This window comes from Schistocerca nitens, chromosome 2 (assembly GCF_023898315.1).
Source record: "Schistocerca nitens isolate TAMUIC-IGC-003100 chromosome 2, iqSchNite1.1, whole genome shotgun sequence".
NCBI lineage: Eukaryota > Metazoa > Arthropoda > Insecta > Orthoptera > Acrididae > Schistocerca > Schistocerca nitens.
In genome coordinates this window covers 539,622,742-539,637,508 of record NC_064615.1, presented here as the reverse complement: position 1 = coordinate 539,637,508, position 14,767 = coordinate 539,622,742, and positions in this window count along the sequence as shown.

Below are 14,767 nucleotides of genomic sequence, written 5' to 3'. Positions count from 1 at the left end.
TTCATGGTATATCAGCCTGAATCATTTGCAATAAAAGCAATAATTGTCAATCAGTGACATCGACTATATTTTATACTGTAAAACGTGGTGCGTTAGCTTTGTCTACAATTAAAAGGTGGTTTCTAAGGTGAAATGTTACTGAGAAACTCGTTTAAACACTAGGTGACGTCAGTTCATTCCTTGAACAAGTGGTTACGTATTATCAGATTGAAATGCCAACAACTTTTAGGTATTTAAGACGTGCAGATTTCACTGTAACACTTGTCAGGAATCATAGGACAATTTAGATGTGGAATTACTGAATTTGAAGCCACATTGTACATATTAATTAAATTCTACCACTAGCTGACGCTAAATCAGACTGCTTGTTTGTTTGTGTACTTGCTCGCTTTGCGTAGAATTTTAGCCAACATGTTTTTCTGAAGTTATAAAGTTGTTCAGCTTAGTTCCAGTACATCGACATCAAACTTGAAGTTAATGTGCCAGTTTCAGACGTTTTTGCAGCCATATGACCTTAGCCATTAAAATTACATCGAGGCAATTGACTTGAGAGTTAACAGTCAAGTTTTAGGCACCTGTTTGACAGATGTGTGAGTGTGTGTGTGTGTGTGTGTACGCATGTGTTTTGTTGATTTATTGTAGGTGTGGGAATACTGTAAGCTATATGTTTTTTGTAGTTTTTTGAACAGATGCTAAAGTAGGCACAAAAATTCTATTTGTGTGGATAATTTTGACCACAGTCAGGATGGGTGCACTGGGGATACATTGTGACTAGCTATTCCATTTTAATTCCCGCTGAAATTCTACAATGTGACTGGCTGTTTCGTTTTAATGCTACGTTGTCATTCGCTGGGGAGGGAGGAAGAGGGGATTTGGAGGAGAAGAGGAGTGGGAGGTCGTGGCTTACGTCTAAATGACATCATTGATAAAGAGGGTAGAGCTTACCGTCAGTTAGGATTATGACGTCATTACTCCTGCATGTAGGCACCCTACACGAGCAATTGCACTTGCGGTTAGTGATATTGCAAGATTCAGTACGGCATTTGGCATTAAGTGTGTTGCATCATATATAGCCATAGTGCTTTTCGTCCGAAGGCCTAGAGAAAGAAATCTGAACTGAGAACATAATGAAGTCAAGAAGAAGTTTAAATTTGACTTCTTCAATGATTTTTTTTCTTATCCTAATATTACAAGTTCAGTTTTCTGAGATAGTCCTTTTTGGACTTAACACAACGTACATAGCAGTAACAGATGTATTTGTATATATCAGTGTGGTATGATGCCACCTGAGGATCTTAACATACAAGGACACGGGTGAAAAGTGTGAAGCTGCATTGTTGGTAGACACTTTCTTCTAAAACACACAAGCGCACACACACACACACACACGCACACACACACACACACACACACACACACACACACAACAAACATCAGCGAGTACTCAAACAGGAGCGCGCTCGCACAAGGAATTCACTCGAAGCAAAAGTAAAAGACAGATGTGCAGATCGTCAGAAGAAGCTAATTACGAGCCAAAGTGCAGGGTAGCGTTTCCATGACGATGCCAGCGTGACTAGAGATACCGATCCATTTCTGGGGGCTTCCAGAATATTAGATAAACACTTGTGCTATAACGCAGGAGGGCAGAACACGTCCTTGTAAACCAGTTGGAGAACATCGCATCATACTAAAAAAAAAAAAAAATTCTGGTTCTTCTTATGCTCCTTCGGCTTTGCCGTTCTTTTTCCCTCCCTACGTGCTCCCACTTACACAGAAAGTCAATATTATTAACAGATGTTTGAACATTTAATGCTCTGAAGCTACCGCTGATCTTCCTGATCCGTATTAAATAAAAATGCGCAGCATTCTGTTCAGATCTGATTTTGGAGCATCACGGCTGTTTTATTTTGGGCTTTGCCAACCTGTATAAAGCCAGCACCGCAAACTTTGAGAGTCAAAAATGGTTCAAATGGCTCTGAGCACTATGGGACTAATAATGCTCGGCTCACCACTACTAAAGAAAGTGACGACCTTGCATATCAGTCTATGAATTACAATACAATCCATTGAAGCAACTGTAATATGGCTGCAAAATCAATTGCCCCAGTTGTATACGTTGCTTATGATAGGGGTGTAATTCGTACAATGGGCACTGTTAGCTGAAGTGTGCTTTCCACAGGAATGTAGACAGTCAATGAATTTTCTTTCACACGATCCGACACTATCTTCTCTAATATGCGAAGAAGTTTTCGTCCAAAATCTTGGTCAGTTTTTCGAACATTTCTAAGTGATAAATTTCTTCCACCTAGGATGAAGCGTGTTGAGAACATAATCTCTACACAATCTTTAGGACCTTATGGTACATTATCCTACTGCACTATACAATCAAATCAGTACTTGTTACAAGTAATACTCCATGTTTGCTAAGCACTTATGAAACGAAAACAGCATCTTCAAATCACTTTTTCTGCCACATTTCTTTGAGGAACTACATTAAAATCATCAAAATTGAATAATAATTTTTTCTCACCAAGAGACAATAGACTAATGCATCAGTCTTTTTCTCGAATATTTCCCAGGTAACCAGTGACGTTCTACGTACTGCAGTAAGAACAATTTTAACTCACAACCATCTGCTTCTATACCTTTACTATACAGAACTGCCTCTTTCTACGATTTTGAATCTCTGTTCCCAGGAGGAATGGTCAGTATTCAAGGAGATGACAGTAACGACCCTTTCAGATAAGAATCTTCATATGGACATTTGCCCTATTTCCAGTGGTTTCCTAGGTAGAACACCTTTAGCGTATATTGTTATTTATTTTCTGCGTTATTGATTATACTGTTAGTTTTACACATGTACAAAAGTACAACAGTTAGTAATCATTACAGCATTCGATTTACGAAGTATCAACAACATTCACCTCTAAGGTTTATCGTACATGTCGCAATACAGTTATTGTATAGTTTGCAACAAAAGTTTAAACATCCCACCGTCAGCTTCAGTCATTTGTCCACTGTTGGGATAGCTTCCTGTGTTGCTTATCTTTAGTGTCTTTTCACGTTCCCTAATGAGTGCAGCAGTGTCCATGATACCACCAGGTAGTTCACTTCGCGTGTTCATCTTTCGTTTGTGTACCTCGCTTCATCCAAGCCCACAAATAAAAATCTAAGGACGTAAGGTCTAGTGATCTTGATGGCTAGTTAGTTGTATTACCACTACCAATCCACCCACTGGGATACGAGCTGTTGAGATGTTCCCTCACACGTCTGGTTAAATGTGGAGAGTGTCTGTCGATCAGGAAATACACCGAAATCGACATGGCCAAAGGAATTCCCTCAAGGGGCTTAACAAACGAATTTTCCAAAAAAGCTATTAATTCTGTCATATCATTTGCTCATCTAAAGGGACTGGACCTATCAACATGTTACCAATCAAACCGCACCAAACACTGATCGAAAAATCAACTTGAAAGTTGGTTTCCACAATAATGTGTGGAATTTCCTACGATCATCGACCATTATTGCGTGTGTTGTTGATTCCATTGCGTCTGTATTATCATTGAATAGTATTAATGGAACAAAATTACGTTTGGCATTTCACCAGCGATAAAACTTAAGTCGTGTGGAATTGTCTAACATGTGCAATGAGTACAAGTTTTTCATATGTAAAATCGTTCAAATGGCTCTTAGCACTATGCGACTTAACTTCTGAGGTCATCAGTTGCCTAGAACTTAGAACTAATTAAACCTAACTAACCTAAGGGCATCACACACATCCATGCCCGAGGCAGGATTCGAACCTGCGACCGTAGCGGTCGCTCGCTTCCAGACTGCAGCGCCTAGAACCGCACGGCCACTCCGGCCGGCTTCATATGTAATGTTCGGCCCGCCCGGTTAGCCGAGAAGTCTAACGCACGACTTTTCGGAGTGGGAAGGAGCGCCTGGTCCCCGGCGCGAACCCACCCGGCGGACTTCTGTCGAGGTCCGGTGAGCCGGCCTGTCTGTGGATGGTTTTTAGGCGGTTTTCCATCTGCCTCGGCGAATGCGGGCTGATTCCCCTTATTCCACCTCAGCTACACTATGTCAGCGATTTCTGCGCAAACAAGTTCTCCTCGTACGCTTACACCACTATTACTCTACCAGGCAAACATAGGGGTTACGTGGTTACACTAGTCTGGTGTGAGACGTTCCCTGGGGGGGGGGGGGGGGAGATCCACCGGGGGCCGAACCGCACAATAACCCAGGGTTCGGTGTGGGGCGGCGGAGGGGTGAAGTGGACTGCGGTAGTCGTCGTGGGGTTGTGGACCACTGCGACTGCGCGGGGGCGGAGCCTCTCCGACGTTTCTAAGTCCCCGGTTAACATACATAAATACATGTAATGTTCACCATACACGTATTCGTGGGACACTGATGCGTGCAGAAAGTCGGCATGTCCCGGTAGTAGGATTACTCACCACAATTTCAACAATGCGTTGCTGTTGAACTACACGCTCAGAAGAAAAAAGCGTGTCTGTTTCACGCAATGTGCTGCAAACTTGGGTAAACACTCTACCGTCAGGAATTCGACTTGACGGAAAGCATCGCAGAAGTAAACGTACATCATACTTGCATATCCTTCATTAGTGTAGTTGTGTGAGCGAACACAGTTTACCTATGTTTCTCTCTAATAAGTCTCAGTCCCTCGCACTAATTCACTCACAACACACTACGGACAATAACTGCGCCTTCAACATTTTCGAAGAACTCCCGTAAAGAATCAATGTTAAAATGATGTCTTTGATGAAACAGTCCCAGTATTTGGAAGTCTGTGTCAAAGAAGCCATAGAGATAAGAGTAAGGGAGCCACAACTAAATCGTGACAGCGGTTACATCCTTAGCAAGGCGTGGGAACCCGCGATCACCCAGATTAAGAAGAAAAAGGATATTTCCCAGAGTGTACCGACTTCGGGGGAGGAGGGAAGAATAACGACAGCGGTGCCGGCAGACCCTCCTGAACGAGACGACCTAGGACGCAGTGTCCAGACGGCGGGAGAATGGACGCTGTACCTGGACCGCGCGCAGGGCGCGGACCGCACCGAGTCATAGGAAGCGCGTGAGGGAGGAGCGGGAGGGGGATTGTCCTATATATACCTGGCGCCGGCCCACCGCCGGTCAGTACAACAGCGCACCTGATGTTGACAACGTGGTTGATTGCCGAAATGTTGTGTCCTATGCTCATTGATACCAGGCTGTTCACCCGAGATTTATTTCGGCAAGTCTCACTCGCGTTTGAGGGCCTGCAAAGATGCTTATAGTGGCAAACACATTTCCCTTGTTACATACACCTTTCATAGCCGTTTCTCTATGTACATCGTTGACTATACTTATAAAGTATTGCAGGAAGACCACATGATCATATTTTGAGGGTGTATGCTAAGTTTAAAATTTAGCCCATGGAGCTGTCACCTCCGGCAGATACAGCGACTCTGACCATGTTGAGCACTGAGTGGAACTGAGTTTAGATGATAGATACGGATAAGTCATTCCACGTTGCTTCACCTCTACGTTTCTGTTCAGCGATCACAGCAGCTGCTGAGTGGTGTACGCGCCGGTCACCTGGTAACCCACTGTCAGATGCTGTTAGTGGGTGATGTACGTATAACAGTCGAAGATCCTCTGTGTGGAGGTAAACCCGGAAAACACAGACCCATGTTGTCAAGAGATATATTGTTAATGTCACGGAGACCTCGAAAAAAGATCACGCCACAGGTCTTAACACGTCATAAATTTGGCATCAGCTGTTCAGATTACGAGCTATGGAAATTGCAGGTGATCGTGTTACATAACCAGGACCAGATGCTTGGTCTGTATGATGAATAAAGTCTGGCTAAGATCGATCTCCTTGAGCCTCCACACGTGGATACGCCCATCACTCTGGTTAATCTCCTTGACTGGAAGTCGTCTCTCTCCATAATCCAAGTTACTAAGAAGACGTTGCGTGGGAGAGGACTTTGACAATCGGGACATTAAACGTAATCTTCCTTCCTTCGGGACTTTGAGAAAGTCCACAGTGCTGGGTACCTCGTGAGGGTCAAGGCATCCGTGGTGCCTTCCTGAGTAGTGAAGGGGAGTTCTGCCCTGTGCTTTAGTGGTGTTTGGGTTTCTCCGAACCCTTTGGAAGTGACCTTACGTGTACCGCAACGACGAGACGAAAATGTGCCAAGGCGCTCTGAGTTAAAGCAGTAATATGTTAATATGCAAATGTAGATGGCGTTACTCCTGTCTAATTGATGTGGTTGCGCTGAAATGATGATCATTTTCATTTAGTACTTTTCATTTAGCACATTTCATGTCAATTTAACGATTATTGCATGCAGTATTCATGCTGTTCGCATTTTAAATGCCTGCAGTATTTTACTCAAAGAACTGATAACATCTAATTGTCTCAGAATTAAATGATTTTCTAACCTCAACGAAAGACAGAGCTCTGGCCGTCTGATAGATCGTAAATGAGACGAGGAGCAGGAAGGTCCTAACGGAGTATACGAAAGAATTTGTTCCCCTTTTAGCAACCGTGTACCGTAGGTCGCTGGAGGAGTGGAACGCTCCCACTGATTGGAAAGAGCACAGGCCAATCCCGTTTTGAAGAACGGTCGTCGAACAGAGTACCTTTCTGACGTCGGTCTGATGTGTAATTTTGCAACATACCTTTTGTGCTCGCGGGTTATGTTGCTTCTGGAGACTGAAAATCGTGTGGAAATCAGCTCGCTCTATTGGTCCATGAGATCCAGAAACTATTCGATTCCGGCATCAAAGTTGGTGCCATATTCCTGGACTTCTGGAAGGGGTAAACAAAATACTAGCATACAGAATATCAGACCAACTGTGTGATTGGATTCTAGGAAACGGAACACAGCATCTCATTCTCCACAGAGAAATCTTCAGACATAAAAATAATTTCTGCCGTACGCTAAGGAAGATTACACGACCATTACTTTTCACAGTATATGCAAATGACCTAGTGGACCGTATATACATGTAGATTTTCGCGTATGATGCTGTTATGTACAGAGAAGTCGCAAAGCCAAAAATTGCAAGGAAGTGAATTAAGACCTGCACTGCATCGACACTTGATGCAGAGATTGTCAGTTGACCTATCTTATAAAGGCAATAAAGGGGTATATCGTCGTTTATATGCGATAAGTGTAGAGAAGGAATCTCTTACCTTAAAGAAATGTCGAATGTCGAACTGATTCGTTCCAAAATCGTGGTTTCAGATCACATAAAAAAAAGAACGCTCGTTGCATCAGCGAGAGAGAAAGCTCTGTTCCAACACATTTTTACTATAAATAAGTAATTTCAGTTCAGTGGTCTTATAACCTTCTTAAGACACAACAGTAACATTTTCAAATTCATTGCATAATTAGAATTTAAGTTACGGCTTTTTATAAATAAAAGACCACAAGAAACAAAAAATTCATTTTTCAGGCAAAATATTGATCTTGGGTCTTTTATTATATTTTTTCTTTAAGATCAACTCTTTTTCTTTACACATGCAAAATTTTACATCTTTACATTGATAACTATGGCTGTAATGATTTTTTAAATAAATGTCCAAATTTACGGTTACATCGCCCCTTAAAAATCCACTTAGTAAGCGAGGAAGCATCACAGATATGCTTGGCGAAACCCAATGGCAGACGCTACAAGACAAGAGCTGTATGGCACGACATTTTTTAACGTTCAAATTCGGAGAGCGTAATTTCCTTGAAGCGTCAACCAATATGTTGCAAAAAACCACGGAGATAAAATTAGAGAGATTAGAGCTCATACCGAGGCTTACCAACAATCACTCTACCCGCGAACCATTTGCGATTGGAAAAGGGAAGAGGGAAAGGGACAACGCTGCACAAAGTACACTCACATCGTTAGATGAGTTGCGGAGTGCAAATGTAGATGTAGACGAAGCGATGCTGGTCGCAGCGGCAGAATACTGGTGGGTGACTGAGCGGAATACAGGCAGGCGATCTCAGGGGCGGCAGATAACGGGGGCGGCGCCCGAGCAGCATCTGATAGCAGACCAGCATGTGCTGCCCGGCTCTCCGTTAATTACGGCGGCCGCTGCACCGGGGCGTGGCAGGCGGGCAGGTAGCCCGGCCCGGCCCGGCAGGCGTGGAGTCTCGTTCTGCAGCTACACTGTCTGGTCACATTAATGTAACCACCTGGCAAAAGCCTGCACCGCTCACCGCGGGCTACTGAGAGGCATACAGAAAAAGGTTCTGGAAAGTACTGATAGGCATGTGGAGGCAAGCCGACTCCAGTGCAGTGGTCAGTTGGTTCAGCAGTTGATCATCCATCGTGTGAACAGCCCAATCGAGGCGGTCACACAGACTCTCGAATGGATTCAAGTTTGGTGGCCAGATGAGAACAGTAAAATCATCTCGATGCTCTTCAGACCACATACAGTAGGAGCACTGAGAGTTACGTGACACGTTGCATTGCCCTGCTAGATGCCATCGTACCGAGAAAAAGCAAATGTTATGTTTGGGTGGATATTGTCCTCAATGACAGACGCAAACATGTACTGATCCATTGTGCCTCCGAGATCGACGAGATCGACAAGGAAATGTCATCGAATCATTCACAGTCCATAACGCACCCTCCTCCATCCAGGAGCCTTCAGACAACTGCTGCAGGTTTCTTTTCTGTCTGCCATTTCACGGGTATGGAACGTAAAACGTGATTCATCTGAAAAGGCCACCTGTCGTCACGCAGTGGACGTCCGGCTCCGGTGCGACCAGCCACGAATTCCTGTCTTGTACCATTCTCTTCATCTCAGAGTAGCAATTGCAACCTATGACCTCAATTATTTGGTGGATGTATTCCAAGCTCTGTTTTTCTCTACAGATTTTCCCCTCTGTAGCACTCTTTGGTAACGTGGAAGTTATCCCCTGACGTCTTAACAGATGGTCGACCATCCTGTCCTTTCGGCTTGTTAGTTTTCTATATATTCTTTCCCTCGTCGATTCCTGAGAACTTCTTCATTCCTTACCTTATTAATCCACGTGAATCTCCAAATTCCTCTGTAACACCACGTATCAAAAGCATCGATTGTCTTCTTTTGCCGGCCGGGGTGGCCGTGCGGTTCTACACGCTACAGTCGGGAACCGCGCGACCGCTACGGTCGCAGGTTCGAATCCTGCCTCGCGCATGGATGTGTGTGATGTCCGTAGGTTAGTTAGGTTTAAGTAGTTATAAGTTCTAGGGGACTGATGACCTCAGAAATTAAGTCCCCTAGTGCTCAGAGCCATTTGAACTTATGCCGGAAGTCTTCGGCTGCCATTGCTGATCTAGTATAAGAACCAGAATTTGAAACAACTCGTGAAAAGATCGACTAATGCAGATGGGATAGATAAACTTCGTTAGAATTTCTAAAATCACTGTGGGAACCGCTCGGCCACCCCGGCCGTCCCCGGCATAAGTAGTTACCCTAATTCAGCCATTGGCGGAGGAGCGCATAGAGGTTTAGGACTCTCTCTTGCCCTTAGCAAGCTGGAAGAATCAACAATGATCAACGGCATGAGAACGCAGAAGACAATGGAAAACACTGCATTAAAGACACAATGTGTATCCACAGGAGATATGGTCTGTAATTGACAAAGTATCATGATGATCCCTCGTCCCCCATTCGGATCTCCAGAAGGGGATTGCCAAGGAAGAGATGACCATCAGAAAAATCCGGAATAACCAACGAAAGGAGTCGGGACATGGAATGTCAAAGTTTGAACCTGGTGGGGAAGCTATAAATTCTGAAAGGGGAAATACTAAGGCACAGTGTAGGTATAGTGGGGACCAGTGAAATAAAATGGAAGGGAGACAAGGATTTCATGTCTGTCAAGTGTTGAGTACCATCAGCAGCTGCAGAAACTGGTATAACGAGAGCAGGATTCGTTATGAATAGGAAGGTAGGGCAGAGAGTGAATTACTGCGAACAGTTCAGTGGTAGGATTATTCTCACCAGAATCGACAGCAAACCAACACAGACAGCAATAGTTCATGTGCCGACGCCGCAAGCAGAAGATAAGAGATGAAGAATGTATTGAGGATATTGAACGGGTAATTCAGTACGTAAAGGCAGATGAAAATCTAATAGTCATGGGGGATAGGAATGACGTTGTAGGAGAGGTTAGTAGGTTAGTAATAGCGAAATAGATGAAAAGGTTATGACGCAATATGGAGCTTGGCAGTAGAAACGAAGGAAGAGCAAGACTAGTTCAGCATTACGTATCAGTAATTAATAGCGAATACTCTGTTCAAGAATCGCAGGAGGAAGAGTTATACTTGGAAATGGCCAGGAGATATGGGAAGATTTCAGTTAGATTACATCATGGTCAGTTACACAATTCGAAATTAGATACTGGATCGTAAGGCTCACCCAGGAGCAGATGTAGACTCACATCACAATTAAATAATGTGAAAAGTAGGCTGAAGTTTAAGAGACTAGTCAGCAGATATCAGTGCGCAAAGAAGTGAGACGCGGAAGTACTAAGAAAAGAAGAGAAACCGTTGAAGTTCTCTCAGGCCATAGACATTGCAATGATAAATAGCTCAGTAAGCAGTACAACTGAAGAGGAATGGACATCTCTGAAGAGGGCAATCACAGAAGCTGAAAAGAAAATTGTAGGAACAGGGAAGACAACTGTGAAGAATCCATGGGTAACAGATGAAATACTTCAGCTGATTTACGAAGAAAGGAAGTACAAAAATGTTCAGGGTAATTCAGGAATACAGAAATACAAGTCACTTAGGAGCGAAATAAACAGGAAGTGCAGGGAAGCAAAGGTAAAATGGCTGCATGAAAAATGTGAAGACATCGAAAAAGAAATGATTGTCGAAAGGACGGATTCAGCATATAGGAAAGCCAAAACAACCTTCGGTGGAATTAAAAACAAGGGTGGTAACATAAAGAGTTCAGTGGGAATTTGACTCATAGCTGCAGAGAAGTGAGAAAATAGACGAAGAGAGTACACTGAAGGCCTCTACGAGGGGTAAGACTTGTACGATGACTTGATGCAGGGGGGAAGACTTGTATGATGACTTGATGGAGGAAGAGATTGGGGATTCAGTATTAGAATCACAGTTTAAAAGATCTTTGGAAGACTTAAGATCAAATAAGGCAGAAGGGATAGATAACTTCCCATAGCCATTTCTAAGGTCGTGGCAACCTAACGACTATTCACGTTGGTGTGTAGAATGTATGAAACTGGCGATATAGACACATCATCAGATGTTCCGAAGAACATCATCCACCTAATTCCCAAGACTGCAAGAGCAAACAAGTGCGGGAATTATCGCACTATCAGCTTAACAGCTCATGCATCTAAGATACTGACTGGAATAAGATACAGAAGAATGGACAATAAAATTGAGGACGTGTTAAATGACGATCAGTTTGACTTTAGGTAAAGGCGCCAGAAAGGCAGTTTTGGCGTTTCGGTTGTTAATGGAAGCAAGACTGAAGAAAATTTAAGATATGTTCGTAGGATTTGTCGGCCTGGCAAAAAAAAAAAAAAAAAAAAAAAAAAATAGTTCGACAGTGTCAAGTGGCGCAAGCCGTTTGGCATTATGAGAAAAATAGGATAAGTTATAGTGCAAGCTGGATAATACACAGTAAGAACAAGAACCAAGAAGGAACAATGAGTCTGGAAGACGAAGAACCAAGGACTGGTATTAAAGAAAGTGTACGACCGGGATGTAGTCTTTCGCTCCTACTGTTCAGTCTATACATCGAAGAAGCAATCAAGGAACTAAAAGAAAGGTTCAAGAGGGATTAATGTTCAGGGTGAAAGAATATCAATGATAAGATTCGCTGAGATTGCTGTCCTCAGTGAGAGTGAAGAAGAATTGCAGCATGCGTTGGATGGAAACAGCCTAATGAGTACAGAATGTGGATTGAGAGTAAATCGAAGAAAGACGAAAGTAATGAGAAGTAGCAGAAATGAGAACATCGAGAAACTTAACATCAAAACCGGGGGTCACGAAGTAGACGAAGCTAAGGAATTCTGCTACGCAGGCAGCAAAATAACCTATGAAGGACGGAGAAAGGAGGATACAAAAAGCAAACTAGCACAGGTGAAATAGATATTCCAGGCCAAGGGAAGTCTGCTAGTATCAAATATAGGTGTTAACGTGAGGAGGAAATTTCTGAGAATGTATATTTGAAGCACAGCATTGTATGGTAGTGAAATGAACTGTGGGAAACCAGTAAAGAAGAGGTTAGAAGCATTTGAGATGTGGTGTTACAGAAGAATTTGGAAATTTGGGTGGACCGATAAGATAAGGGATGAGAAGGTTCCGTGCGGAATCGGTGAGAAATGGAACATATGGAAAACAGTGCCAACAAGAAGGGATAGGGTGATAGGACACCTGTTAAGGCATCAGGGAATAACTTCCACGGTAAGACAGGGAGTTGTAGACAGTAAAAACTACAGAGGAAGACTGGACTGGAATTCATGCAGCAAATAATGTAGGACGTAGGGTGCAATTGCTATTCTGAATTGCGGAGGTTGGCACAGGAGATCAGTTCTTGGCGGGTCGTATCAGACCAGTCAGAAGACCGAAGACTCAAGGGAAAAAAAAGAAAGATACTGGATCCCCCATCTCTCCTATATCGACTCATGTTTCTTTTTCTATCACGTCATCAGGCAGGTCTTCCCCCTCAGATCACAGAGACGCTGAATGTACTCTTTCCATGTATGTGCTCTCCCCTCTGTTTTTTACAGTGGGGTTCCTGCTGCACTCTTTCCTATCTTTTAATTCCATCGAAAGTTATTTTAACTTTGCTGTATGCCGATTCATTCGCGTCCGATAATCATTTTTTTCCGATTTCTTCATATTTTTCGCATTAGATTTCCTGCACTAGCCGCGAGGAGTGACCGCGCGGTTAGAGGCGCCATGTCACTAATCTTGCGGCCCCTCCCGCCGGAGGTTCGAGTCCTCCCTCGTGCATGGGTGTGAGTGTTGTCCTTAGCGGTAAGTTAGTTTAAGTAGTGTGTAAGTCTAGGGACCGATGACCTCAGCAGTTTGTTCCCTTAGGAATTCACACACATTTGAACATTTTTCCTGCACTGCCAATTAATATCAATCCTAAATGACCTGTATTTCTGTACTCCGAATTTAACTGAACATTTTTGCACTTTTTTCTTTCATAGACCAACTGAAGTATCTCATCTGTTACTCATGGCTTCTACGCAGTTTCCTACTTTGCACCTATGTTTTTCTTGCCAGCGTCCTTGATTACAGATTTTAGAGGTGTCTAATTTTCCTCAACGGAACTGGCTATTGGGCTGTTCTTTAACGCAGGATCTATAGTCTCAGAGAACTTCATTCCTTAGTACTTCCGTATCGCACTTCTTCACGCTCTGCTTCTTCTTCACTTTTCTCTCTATACTTCATCACTACTACATTGTGATCTGAGTCTATATCTGCTCCTCGGTTCACGTTACAGTCGAGTATTTGATTTCGGAATCTGTGCTTGTCCATGATGTAATCTAACTGATATCTTCCCGTATCTTCCGGCTTTTTCCATGTATACCTCCTAATCTAGTGATTCTTGAACAGAGTATTTGCTGTTACTAGCTGAAATTTATTACGGAACTCAATTAACCTTCCTCCTCTCTCATTCCTTGCACCAAACCCACACTCTCCCGTAACCCTTTCTTCTACTCCTTTCACTACAGCAGCATTACAATCCCCCATGATTCCCTTCTCACATTGAATTACCCGTTCCATATCCCCACACACTTTCTCTATCTGTTGATCTTCGGCTTTAGATGTGCGCGTGTGTACTTAAACAACTGTTGTCGGTGTTAGTTCGCTGTCGATTGTGATGAGAATAATTCTGTCACTGAACTGTTCACAGTATCTTCCAAATGAACAATTCTCACATGGGTGGAGTCGCGAGCTTCTGAAACTCTTTTCCGATCTTTCTTGTACTCAGTCATTTTTGAAGAGAATATGCATTATATTTCGAATTGTCAGCAGTGCCCAGAAGTCGCGACATTTGGCCACCCACACGGGTGGCCACCCACTCGCGTGCTGACATACCCAATAATCGGAAGATCCTGCTAATTGCACCTGCTGCAACTCGGTAAAACTTAATAGGCCTGAGACAGGCGATGTTCAGTGGCTCTATTGCGTTCTTATTCTGAGATTAAACTGAATAATACTATTACAAAGCTACCTGAGCCACGTAATTCCCAACGTAACCTCGTTGGCTTCATTAAAGACTTATTTTTCATTTCGTTCTGGAGTCAACACGGATGAAAAAGTTCTCATTGCAATACTGTAGACATGTTTTCAAAAGATGTTATAATGCAATTTTTCTCTTCCAAAGAGCGAAAGTTAAAGACTTATCGATGATACTGAGAAGTCCAGATTAGTCTGTTAATAGCCGTTTCCCCTTAACAGATCAAACTTTCCAAATTAATTTAGTTTATTTACCTGATTCGATTTGGTTCATCTATATAAGGATCGACGTCAATCTTTACGTTACTACAGGGCGTTCAGTCTAGTCGTTGTTTCCATTTTAAATACAAGATTTCGACGACGGACACAGCAATATGACGCGAGTTGTGCTGTTATGTGTATTCACTGCCTGAGCTCCATCGAGTATACAACTCGCAACACCTGAAGAGTGCGACTGCGTCGCGAGATGACATTAGTGGATCTGCACAGAACAGGGGAAGTGAGCAGCACGACACCCGATGGCATCCGCCGAAATGGT